Raw genomic sequence first — 21,955 nt, forward strand, 5'->3', positions numbered from 1 at the left:
GGAGATACAGAGAGACTCTCAGTGTCAGAGTCTGCACAGCTCTTTGCACAGAAGTAGCCAATATCCTGGCGTTGACATTGTGTCTAATCACATTGAATCACAAGACTGTTTCCCGGCAGGAATGAACATGTAACAAAAGGCTGCTCTGTTGTGTGGTGGTTATCATGTTTCCCTCACATGCAAATGGTTCCCAAGTTTGATCCTGGGTGGGGACATTATGCCTTGCTTTCTGTCTTTCTCCTCCCTCAGGGAACTGCCCCAAACTCATACCCCTCACTCTTATTTTCCCTTACTGTCCTGCCACCCAGTCGTTCAGTGCAGATTTCGGACAGAACAATGTGTCAAAGGAGAGTCATCGAGTCCTAGCCCACAGTTAATCCATTTGCCTGCAGACTATGGGGTAATTGAGCAGGGCAGATCCACCCAACAACTGGGACCTCACGCAGTCTTTGGGCTCTGCTGACTCCTCAGCTAAATATATGGACATACAGTTGATAAACGTACAGACCTGTGTATTCAAATGGTAAATTCTGATCTCTGTATGTTTACGTATGTATGGCATGACCAACTGTTTTATGAATAAAGTATATTTTTGAAATAAAGGAAGAGACTGGAGGAAGAAAGCCTCATGTTTCGTATTGGGACCGTTTAGCCACACGGGATGTGGATTTTACTAGTTTCCTCATTTTTCCCTACCCCCACCTTATCTCAGATCCAAACTTCTAAATCAGAACTGCCCTCCTCTCTGACTAATCACCATTGCCCCCACTTCCATCGACACATCGCACTTTCAGCTATCTTATCCCCAAACCCACACCCCCTCCCCCTCGGCTCACAGCCTGATTCCTGATGAAGGCCGTCTGCCTGACACTTTGATTCTCCTGCTCCTGATGCTGCCTGACCTGCTGTGCTTTTCCAGCACCACACTCAGGACTCTGATATCCAGTCCTCCATCTCTCTGACAGTGAGAGAGAGCCTGGATCTCAGGGATGTGGCTCCAAGATCCATGTTGGGTAACTGACGTCTTTAGAAACACACATCTTCTCTCCAACAGCTCTCTGACCCACTCCAAAATCTCCACTGACCTCTCACTTACCCTGTCCCCAGGAATCAATTCTCAGCTTCGGATGGGGGAACATGTGAGTGCGGGCCTTTTTCCCGAAAGGAAGATAAAAGCACCGCAGAATAATGTGCCCACCCAGGATCGAACTGGGGACCTGTCGCGTGGGAGGCGAACGTGATAGTCACTACACTATGGGAACAATGCATTAGCGTCGAGCTTGTACATGTCTAAGTCCACCTGGGGATAGCCTGCGATACATTGGTAATCTATCCAATTTCAGTCCCACTTCCATCCACATGTCACACTTTCAGCTACGTTTCCCCCAGATCCACTCCCCCTCCCATTTATCTCTCCACCCCGTTGGCTCACAATCCTCATTCCTGGCGAAAGGCTTTTGCCTGAAACGTCGATTCTCCTGCTCTCGGATGCTGCCTGACTTTCTGTGCTTTTCCAGCACCACAGCCTCGACTATGATCTCCAGCATCTGCAGTCCTCACTTTTTCCCATCTTTAAACTTTGTACACCGTTCACTTCCTCTTTGGTCAGCTGACTCCACATAAATTTCTCTTCTCTTTCTCTTTGGTCTCTCCCTCATTTACTCCTCCCCGCCAACCTCGCTTCTGTATATAAAAAAAATCCTTTTCCTAATTTGGAGGTGCCCGTGTTGGGCTGGGGTGTACAAAGTTAAAAATCACGTAACACCAGGTTGTAGTCCAAGCGGTTCGATTGGAAGCAACAGCTTTCAGAGCGCTGCTCCTTCATCAGGTGGGTGTGGAGGACGCAGTTGTAAGACACACAATTTATAGCAAAAGTTTACAGTGTGATGTAATTGAAATTATACATTGAAAAATACCTTGACTGTTTGTTAAATCTCTCATCTGTTCGAATGACCATGATAATTTCACTTCTTTCATATGTAAATCACAAAACTTTTTCCAAAAGTTACATTCTCAGGTTAACTGTAACAATTGGTAAAAAAAAATGAGGTCTGCAGATGCTGGAGATGCAGTTGAAAATGTGTTGCTGGTTCCTGATGAAGGGCTTATGCCCGAAACGTCGAATTTCCTATTCCTTGGATGCTGCCTAACCTGCTGTGCTTTAACCTGCAAAACATTTTCAACTGTAACAATTGGTATCAGCCCAGATAAGATGTTGAAGGTGTTCGCCCCCTGTGTTCTGTTGTCGGTGCCATAATGTTCAGACTGATTCTAACCTAAAAAAAAATGAGTTAATAGAGGCTTAGATAGATTCATGCAGTTTTTTGAGCAAAGTAACTCTGCAAGTACAAATTCACCCCACAAGTGTATACGTGTATATGGGTTTTTCTCTTTCTCATGCAACTCAGCCAGCATTGTATACCTTATACGCTGCAGGCAAGGATGCCCTGAGGCATGGTACATTGGTGAAACCGAACAGAGGCTGCGACAACGGATGAATGGGCACCACACAACAATCAACAGACAGGAGTGCACTCTCCCAGTTGGAGAACACCTCAGCAGTGCAGGACCTACAACCTCAGACCTTCGGGTGACCATCCTCCAAGGTGGCACGGTGGCACAGTGGTTGGGGTGGCACAGTGGTTAGCACTGCTGGCTCACAGCGCCAGGGACCTGGGTTCGGTTCCTGCCTCAGGCGACTGACTGTGTGGAGTTTGCACATTCTCTCCGTGTCTGCGTGGGTTTCCTCCGGGTGCTCCGGTTTCCTCCCACAGTCCAAAGATGTGCGGGTCAGGTGAATTGGCCATGCTAAATTGCCCGTAGTGTTAGGTAAGGGGCAAATGTAGGGGTATGGGTGGGTTGCGCGTCAGCGGGTCGGTGTGCACTGGTTTCCACACTGTAAGTAATCTAATCTAATCTATAGATGACCACCATTGCACTATACACACACCTACAGACAGACTCACTCACATGTGCACACTCTCACAGACTTAAACCCCTTTACACTCACACACACACGTGCACTCTCTCTCACAGACACTCACAAACACCTCGCCAGACGCACACACACACAGACACACGCAAGGTCACACATACACAGACATGCACAGTCTCACACATGCACACATACATAAACAGACACACACACAAACTCACAGACACTCACACACAAACACAGATCTATCAAATGCATTCTCTCTCATATACATATTTTACAACTTGTTGCTTTGTCAGAAAGGGGAGAGGAAAAAATATTCTCAAACCATTAATGCATACTACCCCACACGCACACACCGTGGTCCTTAACAATTCCACCTGGTCCATCAAATGAGGTTGAATGATTTCCCACCAGATTTGTGAGTTAGCTCCCCTCCAGCAGGATGGAAGGGCGAATTATTAGTGGTGAGGTGAAGCATTTCAGGAGAGAGATATAGAACAGTGTCAAAGGGTAGCAGCAGGGTGGGAGTTGGTGGGTTTGAAGTGGATGTCTGCATTGAGTCAGTCCCCAGAAATGGAGATGGAGAGGTCCAGTAAGCGGAGGAAGGTGTCTGAGGTGGTCCAGGTGAACCTGAGGTCAGGGTGGAAGGTGTTGGTGAAAAGAGCAATAGGTCAGGTGGCATCCGAGGAGCAGGGGAGTCAACACTTCAAGCATTAGCTCTTCATCAGGAATGCAGTGGCCCACAGGGGCTGAGAGATAAATGGTAGGGGGAGTGGGGCTCGGGGAGGAGGGAGGTAGCTGAGAAGCAGAAAGTGATGGCGACAGATCGGAGCAGTGTGTGGAGCAGATAGGTGGGAAGGAAGTTCGAGAGGGCAACCCCAAGTTGGAGTGTTGTATCTGGGATAAGGTGGGAGGAAGGGAGATTGGAAAACTGTTGAAATTGAAATTGAGTCTGCGTGGGCAGAGGGTCACAAGGCAGAAGATGAAGCGTTCTTCCTTCAGTCATTGGGTGGCTGGGATTTGGCAGTGGAGAAGACCCAGGACTTGCATGCCCTTGGCGGAGTGGGAGGGTAGTTGAAGTGGTTGGCCACATGTCAGTACAGTTGTTTAGTGTGTGTGTCCCGCAGTTGTTCTCTGGGACATTCCATAAGTTGACATCCTGTCTACCCAATGTAGAGGAGACCACATCGAGTGCATGGACACAGCAGATGAGGTGTTTGGATATGCAGGAAAATCTCTACCAGACGTGGAAGGATCCTTATGGACCTTGGATGGAGACAAGTGGGGAGGTGTAGGTGCAGGTTATGGTCCTTGAAGCAGGAGGTCATCTGGGATGTTCTGGAGTGGAATTGATTATTCTGGGAGGAGATGTGGTGGAGGCAGAGAAATTGGGACTGATGGGTTGCACTTTTACAGGAGGCGTGGTGGGAGTTGGTCGGTTTGAAGTGGATGCCCGCTTTGTGTCAGTCACAGGATATGGAGATGGAGAGGTCCAGTACATGGAGGAAGGTGACTGAGATCGGGGTATTGGGAAGCAATGGCTTTTGAATGGCTTTGATACAGACAGACTCTAATCTCACACCTTCAATGCATTGTCTGAGCTGAGAATTCACCTTTATATATATATATTTAAAACCTTGTTATCTCGAGAATGACAGTTCAAAGAAGTTCTGGGATTTACATATTACTGATCCGAAACCTGCAACCCTTTCTCAATGGTGAAAGACTTAACACCAATCTAGGTTTGTTCAATATATTCTTTCAGTTGCATGACACTGATCTTTTGCTATAAATTCTGTGTCTTGTGATCCTGCTCCACAACTCCCTGATGAAGGAGCAGAACTCAACAGCCATTGTTTCCAAATAAATCTGTTGGACTATATACTGGTGTTGTGAGATTTGTAACTCTATCTTGTGAAGGCACAGCTACAAACACACTGCACTTACAAACCATAAATACCTGCAGCAGCTCAATCTGCTGTTTCTATTTGCAAAATATCTCTCTGAGATTATGGCACAGCACCGACCTCACTGGATATGGAGGTCAAATGTACTCGTCAAAGCAGCTGGGAGGAACTGAAATGCTCCATTATATCTGCCTGTGATGACTCAAAAGAGAAAAGTTTACTTCTTTCACAACTGAAGTCAGGAAGTGTGTCCCAGCTCTTGCTCAGAGATTTGACCTGTTCACAGTGAATCACAGGGGTGCCTCCAAGCCAGAAATGACATGTACAAAGATCAGGGGCTTGTGAAGTTCCCATGGTGTAGTGGTTGTCACGTTCACCTCCTCCGTGTACGGTTCCCAATTCGGTCCTGGATGCTGTCATCGTGCTTTATCATATGTTTTTCCCCTCCTTCATGGAAGTGGGCCAAATCTCACAGCCCCATCCCCTCATTCCTGATGAAGGGTTCATGTTCGAAATGTCGATTCTCCCACGCCTGGGATGCTGCCTGACCGCCTGTGCTTTTCCAGCACCACGCCTTTTGACTCTGATCTCCAGCATCTGCAGTCCTCACCTTCTCCCTGTGACATCAAGTGTCAGAAAGACATCTTGCAAATAGAAACAGCACGTTGAGCTGCTGCAGGTATTTGTGGTGTGTCAGTGCAGTGTGTTTGATTGGAGCTATACCTTCACAAGATAATGTTGTGTTTGGGCAGACTCACAGTTTGTAACAGACTGAGATCTGGTCAATCGATTTTTTTGTATTCAGAGAAATGTTAATGGTAGACCTGGGATTTGTATCCAGGTCCCAGACCGGGGCAGCAGAGAGTCAGATAACTGCAAGTTCACAGAGAGTGGACTCCTGGAGAGCAGTTGCGGATGCTCTCTCCTGACCTTACAAGGGAATGGATGAGATTGGTGATGGCTCATGGGATGGGGGCATCGCTTGTTGCGGCCAGAGGGCGTTACCCGTCCCTAATTGCCCATTGAACTGAGTGGCTTGCTGGCAACGCAGAGCTATGTAGACTCAGGCTCTGAGAGTCACTCTCTCTCTCTCTCTCTACATCTCTCTCTCTGTGGATCTGTGTGTTTGCAGTGAGTACATGGGAAAAAGGTAATTGCCAATTCCCCCCACAGCAGAAAGAGCAGCGGCGGGAGGGCCTCCCGGCTAGCTCAGTCGGTCGAGCATGAGACTCTTAATTTCAGAGTCGTGGGTTCGAGCCCTGCGGTGGGCTCCACTTTTAAAACACACACACATTCCCGAACAACAGCTCTCTCCCATTTGGACGCGCCCTGATCTTTCACTGCTCTGAGTCAATCAGGAGGCTCAATACTCTCGGGTTCCTGGTGAAGGGCTTCTGCCTGAAACTGGGATTCTCCTGCTTTTCGGATGCTGCCTGACCTGCTGTGCTTTTTCAGCACCACACACTTCAACTCTGATCACCACCATCTGCAGTCCTCACTTTCTCCTAATTACTAGCTGCAGTCTGATGGAGTGCAGCGACACACAGACTCTCTCTCTCTGCAGCCGCTCGCTTCACTGAGAGCTCCATTACCCAGTGCTGCTGCCTTTCCCATCGACACTGGGGGAGGGTCTGGGCCGTACACACAGAGGCTGCACTCTCTCACAGACACAGACTGTAACCTGCGGCTCTGTAAACCCGCCTGGGGCAGGGGAAGCGAGTCGGACTCCCCAGCACCAGGTGCCTTGGCGGGTGGGGGTGTGTTGGGGGTCAGTTTTATCACAAGCTCACACTCCAGTTCGTTTATGAGTTGACAAAAAATTAAACGCACACAATCAGGAGTGAGACAAAAATCGCCAGTTCAAAGACAAGCTGCAGCTTAAATCAGCACCTTAGACCGCTCGGCCAGCCTGACACATACTAACCCCACCCCATTCCGTGCTCAATGTTCACACGAAGGCTCAGTCCAGTCAGTGTCTGTACACACCTCTCTGTACACACAGACATCTATCAAACTCTCTCACTCACCCACATTCTAGCCTGTTACTTTGTCTGCCCCTCTCCGGTACAAATGTACACAAACAATGATGCTTTGTTCCCCCTCTGTCCTGAAGGACCCCGTCTCGCAAATCAAATCTTGCAGCAGGGCTCAGTGAGACTTGAGCAATATGCTTTTCACAGCCCGGCCACTAGGGGAGCCCTACACTATTACATTGAACTGGGCATCACACTTCTCTCTCTCACACACACACACAGTCTCACACACACACACACACACACACACACACACACACACAGGCTCATACACACACACAGTCTCATAACTATATCTCTGGTGCTGAAGTCTGACTGTAGGTGGCAGAAATGGTGGAGGATGATGCATTGTATTCAGAGATTGGTGAGGTGGAAGGTGAGGACAAAAGGGTTTCTATCCTTGTTGCAGTTGGAGAGGTGGGGTTCAAGGGCAGAGGTGCGGGAAATGGAGGAGTTGTACCGGAGGTTATTGTTGACCTCCTGGGAGTGACTTAACACCAATCTAGGTTTGTTCAATATATTCTTTCAGTTGCATGACACTGATCTTTTGCAATAAATTCTGTGTCTTGTGATCCTGCTCCACAGCTCCCTGATGAAGGAGCAGTACTCAACAGCCATTGTTTCCAAATAAATCTGCTGGACTATATCCTGGTGTTGTGAGATTTTTAACTCTATCTTGTGAAGGCACAGCTACAAACACACTGCACTGACAAACCATAAATACCTGCAGCAGCTCAATCTGCTGTTTCTATTTACAAAATATCTCTCTGACACTTTATGGCACAGTACCGACCTCACTGGATATGGAGGTCAAATGCACTCGTCAAAGCAGCTGGGAGGAACTGAAATGCTCCATTATATCTGCCTGTGATGATTCAAAAGAGAAATGTTTACTTCTTTCGCAACTGAAGTCAGGAAGTGTGTCCCAGCTCTTGCTCAGAGATTTGACCTGGTCACAGGGGTGACTCCAAGCCAGAAATGACATGTGCAAAGATCAGGCATTTGTGAAGTTCCCATGGTGTAGTGGTTGTCATGTTCGCCTCCTCCGTGAACGGTTCCCAATTCGATCCTGGATGCTGTCATCGTGCTTTATCTTATGTGTTTCCCCTCCTTCATGGAAGTGGGCCAAATCTCACAGCCCCATCCCCTCATTCCTGATGAAGGGTTCATGTTCGAAATGTCGATTCTCCCACGCCTGGGATACTGCCTGACCGCCTGTGCTTTTCCAGCACCACGCCTTTTGACTCTGATCTCCAGCATCTGCAGTCCTCACCTTCTCCCTGTGACATCAAGTGTCAGAAAGACATCTTGCAAAAAGAAACAGCAGGTTGAGCTGCTGCAGGTATTTGTGGTTTGTCAGTGCAGTGTGTTTGATTGGAGCTATACCTTCACAAGATAATGTTGTGTTTGGGCAGATTCACAGTGTGTAACAGACTGAGATCTGGTCAATCGTTTTTTTTTTATTCAGAGAAAAGTTAATGGTAGACCTGGGATTTGTATCCAGGTCCCAGAGCGGGGCAGCAGAGAGTCAGATAACTGCAAGTTCACAGAGAGTGGACACCTGGAGAGCAGTTGCGGATGTTCTCTCCTGACCTTACAAGGGAATGGATGAGATTGGTGATGGCTCACGGGATGGGGGCATCGCCTGGTGCGGCCAGAGGGTGTTACCCGTCCCTAATTGCTCCTTGAACTGAGTGGCTTGCTGGCGACACAGAGTTATGTAGACTCAGGCTCTGAGAGTCACTCTCTCTCTCTCTCCATCTCTCTCTCTCTGTGGATCTGTGTGTTTGCAGTGAGTACACGGGAAAAAGGTAATTGCCAATTCCCCCCACAGCAGTCGAAGGAAATGCGTTCGCGTCGCCCGGCTAGCTCAGTTGGTCGGGCATGCGACTCTTAATTTCAGGGTCGTGGGTTCGTGCCCCGCGGTGGGCTCCACTTATAAAACACACACACTCTCTCCCATTCGGACGTGCCCTGATCTTTCACTGCTCTGAGTCAATCAGGAGGCTCAATACTCTCGGGTTCCTGGTGAAGGGCTTCTGCCTGAAACATCAACTCTCCTGCTCCTCGGACGCTGCCTGACCTGCTGTGCTTTTCCAGCACCACACACTTCCCTCTGATCTCCAGCATCTGCAGTCCTCACTTTCTCCTCATTTCTCCCTGCAGTCTGATGGAGTGCAGCGACACACAGACTCTCTCTCTCTCTGCAGCCGCTCGCTTCACTGAGAGCTCCATTACCCAGTGCTGCTGCCTTTCCCAGCGACACTGGGGGAGGATGAGGGCTGCACTCACTCACAGACACAAACAGTAACCTGCGGCGCCAGGGGCAGGGGAAGCGAGTCTGACTCCCCAGCAGCAGGTGCCTTTTTGGGGTGGGGGTGGGGGTGGGTTGAGGGTCAGTTTCATCATACGCTCACACTCCAGTTCGTTTATGAGTTTACAAAAAATTAAACCCACACAATCAGGAGCGAGACAAAAATCGCCAGTTCAAAGACAAGCTACCGCTAAAATCAGCACCTGAGATCGCTCGGCCAGCCTGACGCATACTAGCCCCAGCCCATTCCGTGCTCAATGTTCACACGCAGGCTGAGTCCAGTCAGTGTCTGTACACACCTCTCTGTTCACACAGACGTCTACCAAACTCTCTCACTCACCCACATTCCAGCCGGTTGTTTTGTCTGCCCCTCTCCGGTACAAATGTACACAAACAATGATGCTTTGTTCCCACCTCTGGACTGTAGGACCCCGTCTCGCCAATCAAATCTTGCAGCAGGGCTGAGTGAGACTTGAGCAATGTGCTTTTAGCAGCCCGGCCACTAGGGGGGCCCTACACTATTACATTGAACTGGGCATCACACTTCATCTCTCTTTCTCACACACACACAGTCACACACACACACACAGTCTCATACACACACACACACACACAGAGAGTCTCATACACACAGTCACACACACACAGAGTCTCATATACACACACACACACAGTTACACACACGGACACTAAGGGGGTTTCTCACTCTCTCAGCACTGCCTTTGCACACCTCCCACGGGCTCATGTTGCTAGCCGTTCCCATTTAACTATCCCCTCAGAGAGAACCCCTCCACCATCCTCCGCCAGCATGGACTAAATGGGCAGAATGATCTTCTGAATGAATACCAGAAGAAGCTGCACTCCCACTGGGGAGTTCAAACAGCTCATTTGGAGGAGGGTCGAGTTGGATGACAGGTTGGGAAAGACACTTTGTTCAAGTCTCCAGGAGCCCTGCTTACATGGAAAATAAAGAGCATGAAATCATGGGAAAGGGTTAAAGTATGTGGAAGTGGAGGAAGGTGCCTGAGATGATCCACGTGACCCTGAGGCCAGGGTGCAAGGTGTTGGTGAAAAGCACAACACGTCAGGTGGCATCCGAGGAGCAGGTGAGTCAACATTTCAAGCATTAGCTCTTCATCAGGAATGTAGTGCCCATGGGGTCAGAGAGATAAATGGCAGGGGGAGTGAGGCTTGGGGGAGTAAGGTAGCTGAGAATGCGATAGGTAGATGAAGTGATAGGTGATGGTGTTAGGTCGGAGCAGTATGTGGAGCAGATAGATGGGAAGGAAGATGGACAGATAGGACAGTTCAAGAGGGCGGTGCCGAATGGAGGGTTGGATCTGGGATAATGTGGGTGGGAGGGGAGATTGGGAAACTGTTGAAATTGACATTGATTGTGTGTGGTCAGAGGGTCCCAAGGCAGAAGATGAAGAGTTCTTCCTGCAGTCGTTGGGTGGCTGGGATTTTGCAGTGGAGAAGGCCCAGGACTTGCATGTCATTGGCCGAGTGGGAGCGTAGTTGAAGTGGTTGGCCACAGGTAGGCACAGTTATTTAGTGTGTGTGTCCCACAGATGCTCTCTGGGACATGCCACAAGTTGACATCCTGTCTCCCCAATGTAGAGGAGACCACGTCGAGAGCAAAGGACACAGCAGATGAGGTGTTTGGATGTGCAGGAAAATCTCTATCAGATGTGGAAGGATCCTTAAGGCCCTTGGATGGAGATGAGTGGGGAGATGTAGGTGCAGATTTTACACCTCTTGAAGTGGCAAGGGAAGGTGCCGGGAGTAGTGGGTGGGTCGATGGGGGGCGTAGACCTAACGAGGAAAGGAATGCTTGGTGCAGAGTGCTGAAAAAGGTAAAGAGGGAACTATATCTCTGGTGGTGAAGTCTGACTGTAGTTGATGGAAATGGTGGAGGATGATGGATTGTATTCAGAGATTGGTGAGGTGGAAGGTGAGGACAAGGGAGTTTCTATCCTTGTTGCAGTTGGAGAGGTGGGGTTCAAGGGCAGAGGTGTGGCAAGTGGAGAAGTTGTACTGAAGGACATCGTTGACCTCCTGGGAGGGAAAAATTATGGTCCTTGAAGTAGGAGGTCATCTGGAATGTTCTGGAGTGGAATTGATTCTTCTGGGAGCAGATGCGGTGGAGGCAGAGAAATTGGGACTGATGGGTTTTACAGGAGGCGGGGTGGGAGTTGGTGGGTTTGAAGTGGATGCCCGCTTTGTGTCAGTCACAGGATATGGAGATGGAGAGGTCCAGGAAGTGGAGGAAGGTATCTGAGATAGGGGTATTTGGAAGCAATGGCTTTTGAATGGTTTTTGTTACAGACAGACTCTAACCTCACACCTTCCATGCATTGCCTGAGCTGAAAATTCATCTTTATATGTATATAAAACCTTGCTTTGTCGAGAATGAGAGTTCAAAGAAGTTCTGGGATTTACATATTACTGACCCGAAACCTGCAACCCTTTCTCAATGATGAAAGACTCAACACCAATCTAGGTGTGTTCAATATATTCTTTCAGTTGCATGGCACTGTGATCTTTTGATATAAATTCTGTGTCTTATGATCCTGCTCCACAGCGCCCTGATGAAGGAGTAGAACTCAACAGCCATTGCTTCCAAATAAACCTGTTGGACTATATCCTGGTGTTGTGAGATTTTTAACTCTATCTTGTGAAGGCACAGCTACAACCACACTGCACTGACAAACCAGAAATACCTGCAGCAGCTAAACCTGCTGTTTCAATTTGCTAAATGTCTTTCTGACACTTGATGGCACAGCACAGACCTCACTGGATATGGAGTCAAAAGCACTCGTCAAAGCATCTGGCAGGAAGTGCAATGCTCCATCTATCTGCTCAAAAGAGGAAAGTCTACCTCTTTCACAACTGATGTCAGGAGGTGTGTCCCAGCTCTTGCTCAGAGATTTGACCTGTTCACAGTGAATCACAGGGGTGCCTCCAAGTCGGAAGGGGCATGTACGAAGCTGAAGCACTCGTGAAGATTCCTCGCGGTTATCACGTTTGCCGCACGCGCTACAGGTCCCAAATTCGATCCTGGGTGTGAAAATCGCGTTTTATCTGACGTGTTTCCCCTCCTTCATGGAACTGGGCCAAATCTCACAGCCCCAACCCCTCACTCCTCATGAAGGGTTCGTGCTCGAAATGTCGATTCTCCCACTCCTGGGATGCTGCCTGACCACCTGTGCTTTTCCAGCACCACGCCTTTTGACTCTGATCTCCAGCATCTGCAGTCCTCACTTTCTCCCTGTGTCATCAAGGGGCCGAAAGACATCCTGCAAAGAGAAACAGCAGGTTGAGCTGCTGCAGGTATTTGTGGTTTGTCAGTGAAGTGTGTTTGATTGGAGCTACGCCTTCACAAGATAAGGCCGTGTTTGGGCAGGTTCACAGGTTGTACCAGACTGAGATCTGGTCAATCGTTTTTTTATTCAGAGAAAAGTTAATGGTAGACCTGGGATTTGTATCCAGGTCCCAGACAGGGGCAGCAGAGAGTCAGATAACTGCAAGTTCACAGAGAGTGGACTCCTGGAGAGCAGTTGCGGATGCTCTCTCCTGACCTTACAAGGGAATGGATGAGATTGGTGATGGCTCATGGGATGGGGGCATCGCTTGTTGCGGCCAGAGGGCGTTACCCGTCCCTAATTGCTCATTGAACTGAGTGGCTTGCTGGCGACGCAGAGCTATGTAGACTCAGGCTCTGAGAGTCACTCTCTCTCTCTCTCTCTACATCTCTCTCTCTGTGGATCTGTGTGTTTGCAGTGAGTACATGGGAAAAAGGTAATTGCCAATTCCCCCCACAGCAGAAAGAGCAGAGGCGGGAGGGCCTCCCGGCTAGCTCAGTCGGTCGTGCGTGAGGCTCTTAATTTCAGAGTCGTGGGTTCGAGCCCCGCGGTGGGCTCCACTTTTAAAACACACACACATTCCCGAACAACAGCTCTCTCCCATTTGGACGCGCCCTGATCTTTCACTGCTCTGAGTCAATCAGGAGGCTCAATACTCTCGGGTTCCTGGTGAAGGGCTTCTGCCTGAAACTGGGATTCTCCTGCTTCTCGGATGCTGCCTGACCTGCTGTGCTTTTCCAGCACCACACACTTCCACTCTGATCACCACCATCTGCAGTCCTCACTTTCTCCTAATTACTAGCTGCAGTCTGATGGAGTGCAGCGACACACAGACTCTCTCTCTCTGCAGCCGCTCGCTTCACTGAGAGCTCCATTACCCAGTGCTGCTGCCTTTCCCATCGACACTGGGGGAGGGTCTGGGCCGTACACACAGAGGCTGCACTCTCTCACAGACACAGACTGTAACCTGCGGCTCTGTAAACCCCCCTGGGGCAGGGGAAGCGAGTCTGACTCCCCAGCACCAGGTGCCTTGGCGGGTGGGGGTGGGTTGGGGGTCAGTTTTATCACAAGCTCACACTCCAGTTCGTTTATGAGTTGACAAAAAATTAAACGCACACAATCAGGAGTGAGACAAAAATCGCCAGTTCAAAGACAAGCTGCAGCTTAAATCAGCACCTGAGACCGCTCGGCCAGCCTGACACATACTAACCCCACCCCATTCCGTGCTCAATGTTCACACGAAGGCTCAGTCCAGTCAGTGTCTGCACACACCTCTCTGTTCACACAGACTTCTATCAAACTCTCTCACTCACCCACATTCCAGCCTGTTACTTTGTCTGCCCCTCTCCGGTACAAATGTACACAAACAATGATGCTTTGTTCCCCCTCTGTCCTGAAGGACCCCGTCTCGCCAATCAAATCTTGCAGCAGGGCTCAGTGAGACTTGAGCAATATGCTTTTCACAGCCCGGCCACTAGGGGGGCCCTACACTATTACATTGAACTGGGCATCACACTTCTCTCTCTCACACACACACACAGTCTCACACACGCACACACACACACACAGGCTCATACACACACACAGTCTCATAACTATGTCTCTGGTGCTGAAGTCTGACTGTAGGTGGCAGAAATGGTGGAGGATGATGCATTGTATTCAGAGATTGGTGAGGTGGAAGGTGAGGACAAAAGGGTTTCTATCCTTGTTGCGGTTGGAGAGGTGGGGTTCAAGGGCAGAGGTGCGGGAAATGGAGGAGTTGTACCGGAGGTTATTGTTGACCTCCTGGGAGTGACTTAACACCAACCTAGGTTTGTTCAATATATTCTTTCAGTTGCATGACACTGATCTTTTGCAATAAATTCTGTGTCTTGTGATCGTGCTCCACAGCTCCCTGATGAAGGAGCAGTACTCAACAGCCATTGTTTCCAAATAAATCTGCTGGACTATATCCTGGTGTTGTGAGATTTTTAACTCTATCTTGTGAAGGCACAGCTACAAACACACTGCACTTACAAACCATAAATACCTGCAGCAGCTCAATCTGCTGTTTCTATTTGCAAAATATCTCTCTGACACTTTATGACACAGCACCGACCTCACTGGATATGGAGGTCAAATGCACTCGTCAAAGCAGCTGGGAGGAACTGAAATGCTCCATTATATCTGCCTGTGATGATTCAAAAGAGAAATGTTTACTTCTTTCGCAACTGAAGTCAGGAAGTGTGTCCCAGCTCTTGCTCAGAGATTTGACCTGGTCACAGGGGTGACTCCAAGCCAGAAATGACATGTGCAAAGATCAGGCATTTGTGAAGTTCCCATGGTGTAGTGGTTGTCATGTTCGCCTCCTCCGTGAACGGTTCCCAATTCGATCCTGGATGCTGTCATCGTGCTTTATCTTATGTGTTTCCCCTCCTTCATGGAAGTGGGCCAAATCTCACAGCCCCATCCCCTCATTCCTGATGAAGGGTTCATGTTCGAAATGTCGATTCTCCCACGCCTGGGATACTGCCTGACCGCCTGTGCTTTTCCAGCACCACGCCTTTTGACTCTGATCTCCAGCATCTGCAGTCCTCACCTTCTCCCTGTGACATCAAGTGTCAGAAAGACATCTTGCAAAAAGAAACAGCAGGTTGAGCTGCTGCAGGTATTTGTGGTTTGTCAGTGCAGTGTGTTTGATTGGAGCTATACCTTCACAAGATAATGTTGTGTTTGGGCAGATTCACAGTTCGTAACAGACTGAGATCTGGTCAATCGTTTTTTTTTATTCAGAGAAAACTTAATGGTAGACCTGGGATTTGTATCCAGGTCCCAGACAGGGGCAGCAGAGAGTCAGATAACTGCAAGTTCACAGAGAGTGGACACCTGGAGAGCAGTTGCGGATGTTCTCTCCTGACCTTACAAGGGAATGGATGAGATTGGTGATGGCTCATGGGATGGGGGCATCGCCTGGTGCGGCCAGAGGGTGTTACCCGTCCCTAATTGCTCCTTGAACTGAGTGGCTTGCTGGCGACACAGAGTTATGTAGACTCAGGCTCTGAGAGTCACTCTCTCTCTCTCTACATCTCTCTCTCTCTGTGGATCTGTGTGTTTGCAGTGAGGACATGGGAAAAAGGTAATTGCCAATTCCCCCCAGAGCAGTCGAAGGAAACGCATTCGCATCGCCCGGCTAGCTCAGTCGGTAGAGCGTAAGATTCTTAATCTTCAGGGTCGTGGGTTCGATCCCCACGTTGAGCAGTGGGCTCCACTTCTAAAACACACACACTCTCTCCCATTCGGACGTGCCCTGATCTTTCACTGCTCTGAGTCAATCAGGAGGCTCAATATTCTCGGGTTCCTGGTGAAGGGCTTCTGCCTGAAACATCAACTCTCCTGCTCCTCGGACGCTGCCTGACCTGCGGTGCTTTTCCAGCACCACACACTTCCCTCTGATCTCCAGCATCTGCAGTCCTCACTTTCTCCTCATTTCTCCCTGCAGTCTGATGTAGTGCAGCGACACACAGACTCTCTCTCTCTCTCTGCAGCCGCTCGCTTCACTGAGAGCTCCATTACCCAGTGCTGCTGCCTTTCCCAGCGACACTGGGGGAGGATGAGGGCTGCACTCACTCACAGACACAAACAGTAACCTGCGGCGCCAGGGGCAGGGGAAGCGAGTATGACTCCCCAGCAGCAGGTGCCTTTTTGGGGTGGGGGTGGGGGTGGGTTGAGGGTCAGTTTCATCATACGCTCACACTCCAGTTCGTTTATGAGTTTACAAAAAATTAAACCCACACAATCAGGAGCGAGACAAAAATCGCCAGTTCAAAGACAAGCTACCGCTAAAATCAGCACCTGAGATCGCTCGGCCAGCCTGACGCATACTAGCCCCAGCCCATTCCGTGCTCAATGTTCACACGCAGGCTGAGTCCAGTCAGTGTCTGTACACACCTCTCTGTTCACACAGACTTCTACCAAACTCTTTCACTCACCCACATTCCAGCCGGTTGTTTTGTCTGCCCCTCTCCGGTACAAATGTACACAAACAATGATGCTTTGTTCCCACCTCTGGACTGTAGGACCCCGGCTCGCCAATCAAATCTTGCAGCAGGGCTGAGTGAGACTTGAGCAATGTGCTTTTAGCAGCCCGGCCACTAGGGGGGCCCTACACTATTACATTGAACTGGGCATCACACTTCATCTCTCTTTCTCACACACACACAGTCACACACACACACAGTCTCATACACACACACAAACACACAGAGTCTCATACACACAGTCACACACACACACAGTCTCATACACACACACACACACACAGAGTCACACACAGTCTCATACACACACACAGTCACACGCACAGTCTCATACACACACACAGTCACACACACACAGTCTCATACACACACACACACACACACACACAGTTACACACACGGACACTAAGGGGGTTTCTCACTCTCTCAGCACTGCCTTTGCACACCTCCCACGGGCTCATGTTTCTGGCCATTCCCATTTAACTATCCCCTCAGAGAGAACCCCTCCACCATCCTCCGCCAGCATGGACTAAATGGGCAGAATGATCTTCTGAATGAATACCAGAAGAAGCTGCACTCCCACTGGGGAGTTCAAACAGCTCATTTGGAGGAGGGTCGAGTTGGATGACAGGTTGGGAAAGACACTTTGTTCAAGTCTCCAGGAGCCCTGCTTACATGGAAAATAAAGAGCATGAAATCATGGGAAAGGGTTAAAGTATGTGGAAGTGGAGGAAGGTGTCTGAGATGGTCCACGTGACCCTGAGGCCAGGGTGCAAGGTGTTGGTGAAAAGCACAACACGTCAGGTGGCATCCGAGGAGCAGGTGAGTCAACATTTCAAGCATTAGCTCTTCATCAGGAATGTAGGGCCCATGGGGTCTGAGAGATAAATGGTAGGGGGAGTGAGGCTTGGGGGAGTAAGGTAGCTGAGAATGCGATAGGTAGATGAAGTGATAGGTGATGGTGTTAGGTCGGAGCAGTATGTGGAGCAGATAGATGGGAAGGAAGATGGACAGATAGGACAGTTCAAGAGGGCGGTGCCGAATGGAGGGTTGGATCTGGGATAATGTGGGTGGGAGGGGAGATTGGGAAACTGTTGAAATTGACATTGATTGTGTGTGGTCAGAGGGTCGCAAGGCAGAAGATGAAGCGTTCTTCCTGCAGTCGTTGGGATTTAGCAGTGGAGAAGGCCCAGGACTTGCATGTCATTGGCGGAGTGGGAGCGTAGTTGAAGTGGTTGGCCACAGGTAGGCACAGTTATTTAGTGTGTGTGTCCCACAGATGCTCTCTGGGACATGCCACAAGTTGACATCCTGTCTCCCCAATGTAGAGGAGACCACGTCGAGAGCAATGGACACAGCAGATGAGGTGTTTGGATGTGCAGGAAAATCTCTATTAGATGTGGAAGGATCCTTAAGGCCCTTGGATGGAGATGAGTGGGGAGATGTAGGTGCAGATTTTACACCTCTTGAAGTGGCAAGGGAAGGTGCCGGGAGTAGTGGGTGGGTCGATGGGGGGCGTAGACCTAACGAGGAAAGGAATGCTTGGTGCAGAGTGCTGAAAAAGGTAAGGAGGGAACTATATCTCTGGTGGTGAAGTCTGACTGTAGTTGATGGAAATGGTGGAGGATGATGCATTGTATTCAGAGATTGGTGAGGTGGAAGGTGAGGACAAGAGAGTTTCTATCCTTGTTGCAGTTGGAGAGGTGGGGTTCAAGGGCAGAGTTGTGGCAAGTGGAGAAGTTGTACTGAAGGACATCGTTGACCTCCTGGGAGGGAAAAATTAGGGTCCTTGAAGTAGGAGGTCATCTGGAATGTTCTGGAGTGGAATTGATTCTTCTGGGAGCAGATGCGGTGGAGGCAGAGAAATTGGGACTGATGGGTTTTACAGGAGGCGGGGTGGGAGTTGGTGGGTTTGAAGTGGATGCCCGCTTTGTGTCAGTCACAGGATATGGAGATGGAGAGGTCCAGGAAGTGGAGGAAGGTATCTGAGATAGGGGTATTTGGAAGCAATGGCTTTTGAATGGTTTTTGTTACAGACAGACTCTAACCTCACACCTTCCATGCATTGCCTGAGCTGAAAATTCATCTTTATATGTATATAAAACCTTGCTTTGTCGAGAATGAGAGTTCAAAGAAGTTCTGGGATTTACATATTACTGACCCGAAACCTGCAACCCTTTCTCAATGATGAAAGACTCAACACCAATCTAGGTGTGTTCAATATATTCTTTCAGTTGCATGGCACTGTGATCTTTTGATATAAATTCTGTGTCTTATGATCCTGCTCCACAGCGCCCTGATGAAGGAGTAGAACTCAACAGCCATTGCTTCCAAATAAACCTGTTGGACTATATCCTGGTGTTGTGAGATTTTTAACTCTATCTTGTGAAGGCACAGCTACAACCACACTGCACTGACAAACCAGAAATACCTGCAGCAGCTAAACCTGCTGTTTCAATTTGCTAAATGTCTTTCTGACACTTGATGGCACAGCACAGACCTCACTGGATATGGAGTCAAAAGCACTCGTCAAAGCATCTGGCAGGAAGTGCAATGCTCCATCTATCTGCTCAAAAGAGGAAAGTCTACCTCTTTCACAACTGATGTCAGGAGGTGTGTCCCAGCTCTTGCTCAGAGATTTGACCTGTTCACAGTGAATCACAGGGGTGCCTCCAAGTCGGAAGGGGCATGTACGAAGCTGAAGCACTCGTGAAGATTCCTCGCGGTTATCACGTTTGCCGCACGCGCTACAGGTCCCAAATTCGATCCTGGGTGTGAAAATCGCGTTTTATCTGACGTGTTTCCCCTCCTTCATGGAACTGGGCCAAATCTCACAGCCCCAACCCCTCACTCCTCATGAAGGGTTCGTGCTCGAAATGTCGATTCTCCCACTCCTGGGATGCTGCCTGACCACCTGTGCTTTTCCAGCACCACGCCTTTTGACTCTGATCTCCAGCATCTGCAGTCCTCACTTTCTCCCTGTGTCATCAAGGGGCCGAAAGACATCCTGCAAAGAGAAACAGCAGGTTGAGCTGCTGCAGGTATTTGTGGTTTGTCAGTGAAGTGTGTTTGATTGGAGCTACGCCTTCACAAGATAAGGCCGTGTTTGGGCAGGTTCACAGGTTGTACCAGACTGAGATCTGGTCAATCGTTTTTTTATTCAGAGAAAAGTTAATGTTAGATCTGGGATTTGTATCCAGGTCCCAGACAGGGGCAGCAGAGAGTCAGATAACTGCAAGTTCACAGAGAGTGGACCCCTGGCGAGCAGTTGCAGATGTTCTCTCCTGACCTTACAAGGGAATGGATGAGGTTGATGATGGTTCATGAGATGGGGGGTCGCCTGGTGAGGCCAGAGGGTGTTACCCGTCCCTAATTGCCCCTTGAACTGAGTGGCTTGCTGGCGACACATAGCTATGTAGACTCAAGCTCTGAAAGTCACTCTCTCTCTCTGCATCTCTTTCTCTCTGTGGATCTGTGTTTGCAGTGAGTGCATGGGAAAAAAGGTAATTGCCAATTCCCCCCACAGCAGTAGAAGGAAAAGTTCCCCCGTGGCCCAGCTAGCTCAGTCGGTAGAGCGTGAGGCTTTTAATCTCAGGGTCGTGGGTTCGAGCCCCACGTTGGGCGATGGGCTTCCCCTTTTAAAACACACACACATTCCCGAACAACAGCTCTCTCCCATTTGGATGCGCCCTGATCTTTCACTGCTCTGAGTCAATCAGGAGACTCAATACTCTCGGGTTCCTGGTGAAGGGCTTTTGCCCGAAACGTCGATTCTCCTGCTCCTCGGACGCTGCCTGACCTGCTGTGCTTTTCCAGCATCACACTCATCCACACTGATCTCCAGCATCTACAGTCCTCACTTTCTCCTCATTTCTCCCTGCAGTCTGATGGAGTGCAGCGACACACAGACTCTCTCTGCAGCCGCTCGCTTCACTGAGAGCTCCATCACCCAGTGCTGCTGCCTTTCCCAGCGACACTGGGGGAGGGTCAGAACCGTACACACAGAGGCTGCACTCACTCACAGACACAGACTGTAACCTGCGGCTCTGTAAACCCCGCCTGGGGCAGGGGAAGCGAGTCTGACTCCCCAGCAGCAGGTGCCTTGGTGGGTTGGGGGTCAGTTTTATCACAAGCTCACACTCCAATTCGTTTCTGAGTTCACAAAAAATTTAACGCACACAATCCGGAGTGAGACTCAAACCGTCAGTTCAAAGACAAGCTGCAGCTTAAATCAGCACCTGAGACCGCTCGGCCAGCCTGACACATACGAACCCCCCCCCATTTCGTGCTCAATGTTCACGAAAGCTCAGTCCAGTCAGTGTCTGCACACACCTCTCTGTTCACACAGACTTCTATCAAACTCTCTCACTCACCCACATTCCAGCCTGTTGCTTTGTCAGCACCCTCCCCCCCCCCGACCAAACTGGGCACAAATGAACACAAACAATGATGCTTTATTCCCACCTCTGGACTGAAGGACCCCGTCTCGCCAATCAGGGGTCCGGGAGACTTGAGCAATGTGCTTTTTGCAGCCAGGCCACCAAGGGGGCCCTCAACTATTACATTGAACTGGGCATCACACTTCAACTCTCTTTCTGACACACACACACAGTCTCACACACACACAGAGTCTCATTCACACACACACACACACGCACACAGTCTCTCTCTCTCACACACACAGTCTCTCACACACAGTCTCATATACACACAGTCTCTCAGACACAGTCTCATACACAAACACACAGTCTCATACACACACACACAGTCTCATACACACACACACAGTCTTATATACACACACAGTTACACACACAGTCCACACAGACACTAAGGGGGTTTCTCACTCATTCAGCACTGCCTTTGCACACCTCCCACGGGCTCATGTTGCTGTCCATTCCCATTTAACCATCTCCTCAGCGAGAACCCCTCCACCCTCCTCAGCCAGCATGGACTAAATGGGCAGAATGAATTTCTGAATGAATACCAGAAGAAGCTGCCCTCCCACTGGGGGGTTCAAACAGCTCATTTGGATGAGGGTCGAGTTGGATGACAGGGTGGGAAAGACACTTTGTTCAAGTCTCCAGGAGCCCTGCTTATATTGAAAATAAAGAGCATGAAATCATGGGAAAGGTTTAAAGTACGTGGAAGTGGAGGAAGGTGTCTGAGATGGTCCACGTGACCCTGAGGCCAGGGTGCAAGGTGTTGGTGAAAAGCACAACAGGTCAGGTGGCATCTGAGGAGCAGGTGAGTCAACATTTCAAGCATTAGCTCTTCATCAGGAACGTAGTGGCCCATGGGGTCTGAGAGATAAATGGTAAGGGGAGTGAGGCTTGGGGGAGTAAGGTAGCTGAGAAAGCGATAGGTAGATGAAGTGGAAAG

General features: G+C 49.5%; 1 protein-coding gene and 2 non-coding genes across 3 annotated transcripts in view; all 3 read left to right on the forward strand.

Moving 5' to 3' along the window:
- Positions 1–21,955, forward strand: part of LOC132835355 (myelin-oligodendrocyte glycoprotein-like) — a 315,935-nt gene that overhangs the window by 225,241 nt on the left and 68,739 nt on the right. The window lies entirely within an intron of this gene.
- trnak-cuu (transfer RNA lysine (anticodon CUU)) lies at positions 15,721–15,794 on the forward strand. The gene has a single exon. It is a non-coding gene; the product is annotated as a tRNA-Lys (tRNA).
- trnak-uuu (transfer RNA lysine (anticodon UUU)) lies at positions 20,125–20,197 on the forward strand. The gene has a single exon. It is a non-coding gene; the product is annotated as a tRNA-Lys (tRNA).

The sequence above is a fragment of the Hemiscyllium ocellatum genome, chromosome 44 (genome assembly GCF_020745735.1).
Source record: "Hemiscyllium ocellatum isolate sHemOce1 chromosome 44, sHemOce1.pat.X.cur, whole genome shotgun sequence".
NCBI lineage: Eukaryota > Metazoa > Chordata > Chondrichthyes > Orectolobiformes > Hemiscylliidae > Hemiscyllium > Hemiscyllium ocellatum.